Raw genomic sequence first — 13,758 nt, forward strand, 5'->3', positions numbered from 1 at the left:
GACGTCCCGATACACCTGACCTGTTACAGTTCCTCTGTCAAAGATATGCAGGGGTGAACATGCACCAATCATGATCTCACCCCACACCATCAAATCACAACCTCCATACAGGTTCCTTTTAAGGACATTAAGGGGTCGGTGTCTGGTTCCTGGTTCACGCCAGATGAAAACCCGGCGAGAATCGCTGTTCAGAGTATACCTGGACTCGTCCGTGAACATAACCTGAGACCACAGTTTCAATGACCATGTAGCGTGTTCTTGACACCAGGCTTTACGGGCTCTTCTGTGACCAGGGGTCAGTGGAATGCTCCTTGCAGGTCTCCAGGCGAATAAAACATGTATGTTCAGTCGTCTGTAGACTGTTTGTCTGGAGACAACTGTTCCAGTGGCTGCGGTGAGGTCCCGAGTAAGGCTACCTGCAGTACTCTGTGGTCGTCTGCGGGCACTGATGGTGAGATATTGGTCTTCTTATGGTGTTGTACACTGTGGACGTCCCGTACTGTAGCGCCTGGACACGTTTCCTGTCTGCTGGAATCGTTGCCATAATCTTGAAATCACACTTTGTGGCACACGGAGGGCTCGTGCTATGACCTGCTGTGTTTGACCAGCCTCCAGTCGCCCTACTATTCTGTCGCTCATAATGTCATCAATATGTGTTCTTTGAGCCATTTTCAACATACAGTCACCATTAGCACGTCTGAAAACATCTGCACACTTACTCACAGCACCGTACTCTGACATGCACCAACACACCTCTGCGTATGTGGATTACTGCCAGCGCCACCGTGCGACGACCGCAGATCAGATTCACCGCATGATCATACCCCGAGGAGATTTAAATCCGCAAACCGCCCACCAGAGCGTTGTTTCACCATATATCAGCATTATCCTTAATTTATGAGCATGAGTGTAGTTTTCCTGCAGAATGTCAGCACGGGAATATTGTTAAAATAATATTGAATGTATGTGTTCGTGAGGATGACTTAGTACGTCCTCATGTTGGGCGATGAAGTGGGACGGACTGAATGACAAACTATGTTTCAATGCAGTAATGTGTACTATCAGAATTATGGCCCAAATTTTCGCGCGGAATCGATTACTTGGGCTGATATTCAGCATATGTGCTTCTCTTTCCTTAAAAAACGAGGTCAAGTTGTTGGTTGTTCCTTGTGAGAAACGGCGAGTGGTCGAAGGGATAGAGTGGCCGACGGCGAAAACAGTACACATATGCGAAAGGGCAAACGGAGAGTAATCCAAAACGTGATGCCAATAATCGCGAATAGCATATAAACAAAGCCAATTAGCAAACCGACAGTAAAACTAAGAGCAAGCGAGTAAATGTGTGCGAAAATAAGGTCGCCGATTGTAAAAATTCGGGAACATGAACACAGGACGAGCTGTAAGTCGTAGAAACCCAGGATGCGGACGCGCGATTGAACAACTCCGGAGCCGCTCGGGAACTGGATGTTGTGTTGTTCTTACGTTCGTTTCGTCATAATTGACATTACACTGCTGAGAAGGTTGAATGGGAGCGGCCCGAAAACCAATAAATTTAAAAAAATTTAAAAAATTAAAAAAAACTAAAAAAAAAACAGCTCCAGGCAGCCAAGACTGGTACGTCGATCTCTATTTTCGATTCCGGTGAGGACAATACGTAGTGTACATAAAAAATCGAACGAAGCACAATTACATTGGTATTTCGTGACGAATCGCTGGAAACAACGGTTCTCTAACATCAAAACAGTCAGAGAATATCCCAGGAAAACGACGGAAGTTGATAGTGGCTTGTAATCCGGTAACTATATTAGTACTAGCAAATGCTATGTTGTTAGTTAGACAGAAACAGAAATCCGTTGTGAGGGAAGTGGTTCACTCCAGGACGTAAGACCGCTATAATAAGTACTGTGAGACACGTAATATTTTTCGCATCCGGGAGGACAACAGCTCAAAGCCACGTCCGGTCCTCCTGATTTAAATTTTCTGTGATTTCCCTAAATCACTTTAGGCAAATGCCGGGATGGTTCTTTTGAAAGGGCACGGTCGATTTCCTTCCCCGTCCTTCCCTAACCCGAGCTTTTGCTCCGTCTCTAATGACCTCGTTGTCGACAAGACGTTAAACACTAATTCACACACACGTAATATTTTAGCTGGGGAAGCAGTGAATTTACAAAAATCAGGATAGTTAACATCCTTACGAGTCACCGTTTTTACGACACAACCAAGGAGGCTATCGAGTTTATTGTCCCTATCTGAAGATCGCGGCACCTTTAAGAAGGTCATATGCTCTCGTGCCATGAAACTCTGAGTATAGGTTTCGTGATTTCAATCTAGTCGTTGCCGTGCAGTTCGCTTACTAAGAAATTTAAACCGTCAACTCTCCTCGTTTATTCCATAAACCGGTTTTCGAACCTTTCCAGGCTCATCTTCAGGTGATGCACATGGAAATTACATGACTTATTTCATAGCGTGATGTGGGTAGTGGTTTTGTGACAAGAAGATAGAGAAATTCTTCAATGCTTTGATATGAGTAATTTTTTTATACGGAGTTTTATATCCAAAAATTGAATTCTGTACTTTCTGCGGCAGTGTGGGCAATGTCTGGGCAAATACTTCAATCACAATACATAAACGAGTATTAAAAAAAAAAATGTGATTGGTTGCAGTTTTCTGCATTTATGTTGAAAAAACAGACATGGTTTCTTAAACATATATAATGCTTAAACTTAATCATTACCTCCCCTCCTATTATTGAAAAAATAGTGATAATTTGTTTAGGTTGTTACGCCACAAGAATCTCAGATGACTATTTCCGAGTGGCGGGCTTACTTTAGCAAACTTTCGGCGCTTACAGACGTGATTTCTATAATTACTATATTTATGAGGCAATATATATATATATATATATATATATATATATATATATATATGTGTGTGTGTGTGTGTGTGTGTGTGTGTGTGTGTGTGTATACCATCCTTATTAGCTATTCCAAAAAGGCGAGTAGCGGGAATAGTTACTGAGTCAACAGTTGTGGCCTCTGTGGAAACAAAAAATGTCTCTGACCACTATGGGACTTAACTGCTGAGGTCATCAGTCCCCTAGAACTTAGAACTACTTAAACCTAACTAACCTAAGGACGTCACACACATCCATGCAGGATCCGAACCTGCGACCGTAGTGGTCGCGCGGTTCCAGACTGTAGCGCCTAGAACCGCTCGGCCACCCTGGCCGGCCTGTGGAAACCATTTGCGTTCTGGGGCTTATGCGAGTGATGGCTTGCAGCGAGACGTAGTTATTGTGTGACCTGACCGTGCTCAGATCAGTGCCGACCTGACAAGAGGGGGGAGTGTCAATCAGACCGCAAGTGCCTTGACCTCGCAGGGACACTTGTCGTACCCTCCTTTCTTCGCTCTGTGGCTGCTTTGCCTCTCATCGAGAAGTGCACTAGCGCTTATTTAGCTGTGATCCTGAAACACCCACTAACGCACTTCTACAAGTGCTCACTTACCTTTAGACGAAAACACACAGTAATCTCTTGTTCTTTTTAGCAGATACGAGTACCATCCTAACGCTCATGTAGAAACAGTGGAAGTGGAGAAATGGTGCTTATTGTTTCTGAAAGAATTACCGTGTGACTTTCTGTCAGCTGACACTCTTTCAACTTAAATACACACATTATTTCACCTCTAAAAATCAATGTGTACTGCATTAACATCAGTGTGTACCACATTAATCTACACGCAATAAACGTTTAGCATTTGACAAGTAGCTTACAACTATCTGAATTCTAGGTATGCGTAAAGATAAGCCTTTGAACTGGAAGAATTATGCTTCAGAGTATATTAAATAGGTTCAGCAAGGTTTGAATTTCGTTTCACTGCCAATCTCGGGGACAAAAATCAGTAACTTACCACATTTTCTTTCGCTAGTGGGATACTATTCTGAGATAACACAACATCAAAAACTAAAATTTTCCTTGTCTGAAATCGTGCCAAACTTGTCTCGTGCTCAAAATAGGGTGAACTAAACCACCACGAATATTTTTCATCATCTGCCTAATTTTGAAAACTGCATGACAAACAGAAAAGTTAACTTTCATACTGTCTCCCATGTGATTGGTACTTCCCTCTATTGTACTTTTAGTTGTCCACTCTTGGTGTTGTTATCTTCTTCCGCCTTATTTATTTATTATTATTTTTTCTCAGTTTGTATTTTTCCAGCATTAAATTATTGTTTCCGTCATGTAATCAGTGTGCATAGAACATAAAGAAATTATTAACATGCATGTATATTCATTGTCTTAACCACAGTCGCCACTTAATAATATAATAAAAAATAAAGTTTAGATGTATGGAAATAAAGGAATTCCAGAATGAGATTTTCACTCTGCAGCGGAGTGTGCGCTGATATGAAACTTCCTGGCAGATTAAAACTGTGTGCCGGACCGAGGCTCGAACTCGGGACCTTTGCCTTTGACGAGCTACCCAAGAACGGCTCGCGCCCCGTCCTCACTGCTGTACTTCTGCCAGTACCTCGTCTCCTACCTTCCAAAAGCAGTGAGGACGGGGCGTGAGTTCTGCATGGGTAGCTCAGTTGGTAGAGCACTTGCCTGCGAAAGGCAAAGGTCCCGAGTTCGAGTCTCTGTCCGGCACACAGTTTTAATTTGCCAGGAAGTTTCAATAAAGGAATTAATTAATGGCAGATAAGAAAATAATACAGAAGTGATCTGAAACTGATTACTGCCTCCTGTGAAATTTTCCGGCGTGTTCGGACAAGCAAAATAAGCTGAGCTAAGCCTGTTAATGGGTAAAGAATCTTTCCGTATTAGTTCCAAATAAACGAAGTAGTCTTTCTCTTGTTGTAGATTTACGCTTACCAATTAATAATACTACGTCCGATCGCCGTACCCACCTGCAAAATCTTGACTGTGTCCTTCATAATGTTGTAATCGGATCTTCGTGATAACTCCGAAGTACACAGGTGGGCTTCATGGTGTTCCATATATTACAGTAGTACTTGGAATAACGACTCATACAACCTTTCTGTTAGTAAAATAATACTGTATTCTTCCTTCGATTCACATAAAAAATACAGACTTTTTACTTGTTCTCACAACCAAAATGGCTACCCCCGATTACACTCTAAAATGACATGCGTCTACCTTCGTTCATTAACGGAGAGCGAGTCTCTCCTCTTACCGAGGAACAGGAAAAACATCTTCGTTTTTTTTAACATTTGAAAATCAAAAGTACATGACGGTAGGCGCAGGCTCTACGCTGGACTACCACTTCACATTTTCCCTCTGCCTTTGAAGAAAACGAAAACATAAAAGCAAGAAATACAAAATGTACTTCATACTGTTCCTTCTTGACAAGTCTTTTCTCTCCATGTGTGATTTTTAACTCATAAGTTTGTTGCTTACACAGTATGAAAGAAAGATCCACGAGCTCACTGATAGCAATTTCAAGTACTTTTCGCTACCATGTATCATAACGATACGCCACACACATTTGTGAGACGCACGTCACCAAACAGTTACTAGGAGCTGCTCTCTCTGGATGTATATGGATATTGTAAATTACACTCCCTCGCCGCTTTTTTTGTCCGTATGTGAAGGGTAAATTCACAAAGTACTGTAATGATTTTGGTACGGTTTTCACTAACTGTCCGATTCACGAAGAAGGTTTGTGTACGTATTTTATTACTGCCACACCAGACAAATCGTCTTGCTGTAAATACTTACAGGGATGCCCAAGCGAGGCCAGAGATGGTCGCTAGTCATAAATAAATAAGATATAGATGACAAGTAGTGAGATACAGTCACTACATGATGTGACTATCTTAGGAGTTTAATTTATAGCTTCGTGGTATTTTTTCATTATAAAATGAATTTATGCTCTACTGGATAAGTGTCAGTGGTAGTTTTGGTGGTATTTGCACTTTTGGGCGCCAGATACTATCGAAAAATTATTGTAAGGTGCACTTCATTTTGGTTCAGATATAAAACTTGCCAGTTCACTTTCATGTATCTTTACATTACAATGAAATGAAAATTTATATGTATTGAGTTCTAGCTTCTCATGTAACTATCACAACACAACTGTGTCATTAAGTTTTTGTTTACATGTAATATTGACCTTCATTTCGGCACCATTCAGCGATCACCAAGTACCTACAGAACTGTTTTGCACATTTTTTTAAATGCAGTCTGGTCATACATTTAGCTTCATCCACAATATTTTTAATGCATAACTACATCACTTGCTAGATATCACTTTCAAATTACTTCATGATAGAGATATGATTGATGACACTGTAGTTCACTTTTATCCATAGTCTTTTCCACACAAACCCACCTGTTCGATTTTTACTTTTTTCATGTCGAAGTGAATCACTTGCCTTATTTCCAACGCACCTGCTAAGATTGTGCGCATTTTGTGCTACGTATTTTTCTTGTTTCTGCTGTCACTCAGCTCCAATACATAGTGGAAAGTGTAATTGAGTTTTGACAAAACGAAAGCACCATGCCGTCACCAGGTCAGTTGCGATTAAATTGTTTCGGCCATCTGCTGGGTACGTATTTCGAAAGAAAGGTCCAGGTAGGCGCGAAATGGAAACCACTGTGAAAATCCGATGGAACTTTTCACAGATGCGTTGGGCAGTGTCGTTAGTGTACCTATCGATCGCTTCACGTCGCCCTTTTTCAGAACGCAAAGTGATCACGTAGAAATACCTAAAACATCAGTCTCCCGCCAAGTATGTGGATCTGGTGAGAGGTTTCACCTGAAGCAATGCAACCCACATAACATAAATGTCACTCGTTTCTTTCTTCAAAACAATTTTCAGCCGCATTTTGCAGGGCTAATGAAGACGCTCCTGCAGCGTTTTCGATGGGAAGTGTCTGATCACCCACAGTACAGCCCTTAATTGGCTACCTCCGTTGTTCATCTCTGCTCACATGAACCGCTGACTACTAAGACAACATTTTGGCACAGACAACGAAAGACAGACCAGAGTAGAGAAATGGCGGAAAGCAAAGGTGGCTGCTTTTTGTGGCGAGGGTACTGGAAAGTTTGTACAACGCCACGACAGATGTCTAAATCGGAGCGGCAACTATTTAAAGAGGTGGCTGGAAGGTGTAGCTAACTGTTGCGAATAAAAAAGTTTTGGTTTTCATTTTGAGACCTATCGGACCTTACTTTCCGAACAGCCCCCGTGTTAGTAATCTCATGTCCACGCTAAGTCATTTTGCGTTAGATTTTTACTAGAAACATAATGTAAATTAGGTGTTTACTGCATGAATTTAGTTTCGAATAGATTTGGTCGCGTGCTCGCTGTATCGCTGTTTCCGCTGCGTTACCTTTGTCACAGGCTGGTACAACAAATGATCACATTCGTTCTCTGTTAGAGGATTTTTAACTTGAGTTTCCTCAGTGATCAGAGCACTTCAGTGATTTTTCAGTTGTCAACTGCAGCTTTCTGTACTTCTGTACTTCAAAATTAGACCACAGAAAAGAAAGAACATTGTGAATTTTCTTAAATTTAGGCTCTCTCTGTCAAAAGGTTCTTTTGGCTCATCTGGACAGAAAGAGGAGGCTGCAAGAGCGAGACACTGTTAGAAAATGAGTTGGGCGCCTCTAAAATGACATAAATACACAAACCTAATCAAAAACCGGCTCGACATATGAACACGATGGGTATAACCAAATTGGATGACATTTTGTATGACGAAGATGTGAACATGAGTAGTGCAATAGCAAAACTAAAACAAGGTGCATGCAATGCAATCAGTGTCTCTGTCCAGCAAAGGGAAAAGATTGTTTCAGCTCTTTCACAGATAGTGAAGTAGTCTGCACCACGTCACAAAAGCTATAAATTTGTTGTGTTTATCTCACTTTTATGCCATAACCCATGAGTTGTAAACTGTGTAAAATTTTCCTAGCATTCATATCAAACAAAAGTAAAAGAAGAACAAGTTTTTATTCATTATCGATTTCACAATATCAAATATGTTGCAGAAAGTCAGAGCACAATGAAGATGAAACAAAACCTTACCTCTATGATCATGTTAGCGCTCTTCCCATTGAACTTTTAGTGAGAAATATTATTAGTTTTTCATTGTCTAATATGCCAAATTATTCAGAAGGAGGGAAGATAGGGTCTTAACGTCCAGTCAACACACAGTTAATCAGAGAAGGAAAATATTCAGAGCAGAAGCAAACACACATGTCTAACAAGATCTCTCTTAGTCCACGCTAACGTGTTACGAACACTTTCCAATAGCTTCAACGAAAACAGTTTAATCCAATAGTTCCTTTAAAAAATGGAAATGGTTAGTAATAGCTCTTACTAGAAAAGATTCACTCAGAAACAGTGTATTAACTTCGTATTTATGTGGACGTATGCACGAGGAATATTATCCAATTTGTATTTGTTGCAAGTTGTCGTACACCGTCTGAATCCGGCATTTGCAAGATGGTTGTACGTTAATACAATGAATGTGGGAAAAAGTCAGTCCTATCTACTGCAACTAGGAAGCAACCTTAAAACACTTGCAAAACGTGGCTCATGGGACAGGAAGATGGAATACTTGTTAGGTGCAGATGAAATAATAATGCAAAGTACAAACATTCGTATAAAGAAATATATTTACAGTGATTACATTCTTTTCTTTAAATAAATACATAAATAATTCCTTAACTATACAAGATCTTTGGCAAATATAATACAGTGCGGAATCAGTTAACAATGAACACGGAAGTCTTTGATTCCATTTCAGTCGGTAAATCACATGTCACTGGGTACGGAAGCAAACACACACGTCTAACAAGATCTCCCTAAGTCCACGCCAACGTGTTACGAACGCTTTCCAAGAGCTCCAACGAAAACTTCGAGAGCCGAAGTACATGAACGTATTTAACTGAATTGTAACTAACAGTTAACAGTGTGAACCATTAATAATGAAATAAAGTAGGAGCAGTAACAGTTTAACAAAAGATTTTCGTAGGCAGAAATAAATATGGGAGGTATACATAACAGACATACTGAATTATGTGTATGTTTCTGGTATCTCACACCACAGAAATGGAAGGTCTCTCACCAACTGGTAGTGTTTCGAAAAATGCAGCTAACCCCGTGATCTCTTAATAGCCTTGTTTTATAAACTGTGCTTCCCTTACAGAATATGATAAACTGATCTCATATCACAGCAGCGGTCCATTCATGCCAAGAAAGGTGCCACAGCGGATAAAGAGTGGGTTTCGTAGTGGGGAAAGGAGCGACTGAGCCTCCGACAGTCCCGACCTCTTCATACCAAGACTGACCGCTTCGTCATCCTTCTATGGCTGAGCCAGCACTCATTCTCTAAAGACCTCAGTGTCGAAAACGCAAATTCCAATCTACCATTTCTCTTTCCAGCTACCACAAAAAAAGGGAAACAAATGGAGCAAGGCAGCGAAACGATGAAGTGATAGAGGGCTGGATATGTTTTTCCGTGAACCTCTGCAGCCGCATGTTGAAGCGGTTCCGCCAACGAAACCGAAAAATTGACAACTACAGTGGCTTCTGACCACATTACGCCTTGCATTCAAATTATATGCGTTGCCCCAGAGCCTGCTCTGCGCAGATCAAGAGATTACGCTCGATAGACTGTATGAAATGCGGACAGTTGCTAGTGATCCATATAGTGAGACGTGTATTTTTGGTACACTGGGTGGCAGGTAGCTTTTAATCTGTCAGTGTACAAGGCCTAGCCCCTGGGCGTAGACTGTCGACTTAACCCTTGTTTGCCATTGCGGATACCCTCGACAGTCATAGGCTGGCGTTTATCACAGACAAAACTATGCTATTGCCCGCGTATGTCTCGTTACGAGGAGCAACACTGACGTACCGAAGCAAGTGTCGCATAACCACGAGATATAGTCTTTCACCCCTACTATTCAACCTGTGAAGAAGCAATGACGGAAATAAAACATAGGTCCAAGAGTTGGATTAAAATTCAGGGTGGAAGTATATCAACGACAAGATTCGGTGATGACTTTAGTATCCTCAGTTCTCAGAATATTATGCACCAGCTGTCGAAAAATGAGAGATTGCTGTCCTCAGTGAAAGCGAGGAAGGATTGCACTCTACGTTAAATGAAATGAACAATGTAAGAGCGCACACTATGGATTAAAAATAAACTGAAGTAAGACCAAATGAAGAGGAGCAGAAATGAGATTATCGATAATTTTAATATCACAATTGGAGACCAAGAAGCAGACGAAGGGAAGAAATTCTGCTACCATGGAAGCAAAACAACATATGACGGACGAAATATGGCGGAAGTTAACAGCAGACAAGGGCAGGCAAAGAGGGCGTTCCTGCCCAAAAAAAGTTTATGGTATTAAACATGGACCTTTATTTTAGGAACAAATTTCTGAAAACATACGTTTGAAGGGCTGCGTTGTATGGTGGTGAATAATGTACTGTGGGAAAACGAGAAATTTGAGACTCGAAGCGTTCGAGACGTGGTGCTTTGTAGAAGTGTGTTGAAAATTAGGTTCAGTTCTAAGCCAAAGAATGAAGAGGAGATGAATGTGTGGAAAACAGTGACAATAAGATTCAAATGGCTGTAAGCACTATGGGACTTAACATCCGAGGTCATCAGTCCCCTAGACTTAGAACTATTTAAACCTAAGAAACCTAAAGACATCACACACATCCATGCCCGAGGCAGGATTCGAACCTGCGACCGTAGCAACCGTGTGGTTCCGGACTGAAGCGCCTAGAACCGCTCGGCCACGGCGGCCTGCCGACAATAAGAAGAGACAGGATGATAGGAGATGTGTTAAGATATCGAGTAATAACTTTGATGGCACTAGAGGGAGCTGTAGGTGGCAGAAACTGTAAGGGAAGACAGAGAATGGAATACATCCAACAAATAATTGAGGAAGTTGGGTGCAAGTACTACCCTGAGATAAAAAGTTGACCCAGGAGTGGAATTCTTACCGGGCCGCAGCAAACCAGTCAGAAGACTGATGAAAAAAAAACTAATCTCGTGTATCCATTTTTAAGAGATATATACGTCTGATCCGAAGGTGGAGTGTGGATCTCCAGACAACATGATTGTAATGACGGTACCGCTTCTCGATTCTTAGAGCTGGGTCACTTTTGACATTTGTTGCGCCAACGGAATATGCTCCGTATTATAGACACATGACGATGAAGTGGAAAGTAACGACCGAAACGCCATGTGACGTTCTTGCAGGGGGAAGATCGAGAGATGGAGCAGAGCCGTGCAGTGCTAGTGGGGGTCGTGCGGCTCTGCAAGTTTGTCCCTCCTGCCGCCTGGCACTGTAGCTGTGATAACGGCACGCCAGCCGGATGCTGGGACAGGTGCACGCGTGGCCGGCCACTCGAGGAGAAGTCCGCGGCTGCAGCTAGGCCGCCCATTGTTCGGAGCTCCCTGCCGGAACCTGCTGGTTGCGCCCTGTGACGAGCAACGGGGGGCCGCCGAGTTTGCTGCGTGAAGCGCACCGCCTGCAAAACTACCCACTCGCGAGGATCTCGACCTACAGTTCAGGACAACATTATGCAAAACTGCTCCCGTTCAAAGAGAACATTGCGCTTCCTACAGTAAATTCTAAGCTAATGCTTCGATGCAGTGTACAAATACACAGGAGAAAGGGGTTAACCACTACGTCAGTAAACGCTGCCACATGTCGAGACTGGAAACCAACAAGTCACAGGTGCAATCCCAACCAGACCACGGTCTGCGTTTAATCCAACCATCAACTCTCAACGATGTTAGGAGTGACCAGCAATGACACATGATCTGGATTCCACGTTAAACTGTACGTCCACTTTCCCTGGATTGATAACTGGGATAGATTAGGGACACACAAGTCGCCGAAATGGCGGACAGTCGAATGACTTGCAGCCGGCCATTGTGCATCATGCAGTGTACACGTACTGACGGAAGTATTGCGACGGACACACAACACTACTGACATTGGATGGATTAAATGGATTCCCTCTGCAATTAAATGCTCAACCACTGTGAGCATTATGTAGAGGAACCGAGTTCAGTTCCCGATATTGTGAGCGATGATTCTTTCGTGGCAGATCTGAAAGAAGGTGCATTCATCCTTATAATAATAATTCAGAAGCTAGCACAGTGACTAACAGCTCTAAGGTATGGGGAAACAACAACGGTCTAGAAAGAGGTGCGCTGAACCCATGCACCTGTATACCGCATCTAAATGAGGTCAATGGCACAAGATGGTACTGTCGCTGATAGACGGTGACTGATCGATACTGAATTTAGTCGTAACTAGTAAAAATAAACAATATATAAATCACGGCAGCGAGATCGCCATAAGTCTTGGCTGTTATTCACTGGCTGGTCCCGGCGGAGGTTCGAGTCCTCCCTCAGGCATGGGCATGTGTGTTTGTCCTTAGGATAATTTAGGTTAAGTAGTGTGTAAGCTTAGGGACTGATGACCTTAGCAGTTAAGTCCCATAAGATTTCACACACATGTGAACATTTTTTTAAATTTTTTAATCGCTACAGGTTTCATTTCAGAGTTCTGTGAAAGGAGATTGTGATTTGACGTACCGTCGACGACGATGTCATTAGAGCTGGAATACTGTCTGTGCCTAGATAACGATTGATCGTAATATCGCCTGTAGTCTGTGTTCAAAGGAACTATCCAGGTATCCACCATAAGTTATCAGGGGGAATCTATGAAAAGCTAAAGTTGGATCACCGGATGGTGATTGAAGCTTCGAATCTCCCGAATGCGATTCCCAGTGTCTTAACCACTGCACCACATCATTCTGTGGGAATACTGTCTTAATCGAAACCGTATCAGTACGGGCGATTTTTGTAGAGATCACGGGGTTTTCGCTGGCGAGGGTTCACACACGCTTGTCTCGAAGGAAGTAAATTACATTTTTATAAGGTTTTAATGAAAGATTTCTTAACAGGAAAAAAGCTGCCCGAGGTCATTACTGATATATTAAGCTATTTGATTCGAAATAGTAAAAACTTTTCACTGCCAGATTATGAACTGGAAGTTTTTATATGGAGTTTTAGCAAATATTGCTGTCAAAGCAGGATATAGGGGGATGATCAAGTGGGCTCGTATTGCAAACAAGGAGCTTGTGCGAAGAGGTCAGTCTGTGGCGATTCTTCGTAATCAGGCATTAACTGAGATACAAGGTATTGCTAGAAGAACATGTGAATGGGAAACTTGAGCGTGAAAAGATCTCGTTTCGGCTTTTATGCATCAGACTGCGAGAGATTCAGGGTGTGACAGTTCTGAGGAAGTGGATAGGAAGTCGTAGGATCTGAAGGTTGGAAAACTACTGCCGACTAGCCTTCGGATTAATGAATAACGAAGATTGCCAGTCTGGTGAGCCTGACAGCTTTCTACGTCAATCACAAAAGTTTCGTCTGACATCTGTTACCTACACCATCTGTTGTACAAGAACTCCGCCGTATCTTAATGGATCAGGTGGCCACATGCTGCGTTCGGCAGATGCTTTTCAAGAGCACGGACTGGGCTGTTACGATCACGTTGGTGGGGAGTTTGACCCGGAGGCATTCTCCTTCAGCTGCGCAAGAAGGCCGACAGGCAGAGTGCTTTGTGTGCGGCTGTGCGGAAAAGTCGGTCGCGTAAAACCGGTTGCGGTCTCGAGCGCCGTGGCTCGTAAGCAGGGCTGCCGTGTGGGAACGGAAGCCGCCGTGGCGAGGCGAGTCGAGGCGAGCCGCGCGC

Source organism: Schistocerca serialis, chromosome 1, assembly GCF_023864345.2.
Source record: "Schistocerca serialis cubense isolate TAMUIC-IGC-003099 chromosome 1, iqSchSeri2.2, whole genome shotgun sequence".
NCBI lineage: Eukaryota > Metazoa > Arthropoda > Insecta > Orthoptera > Acrididae > Schistocerca > Schistocerca serialis.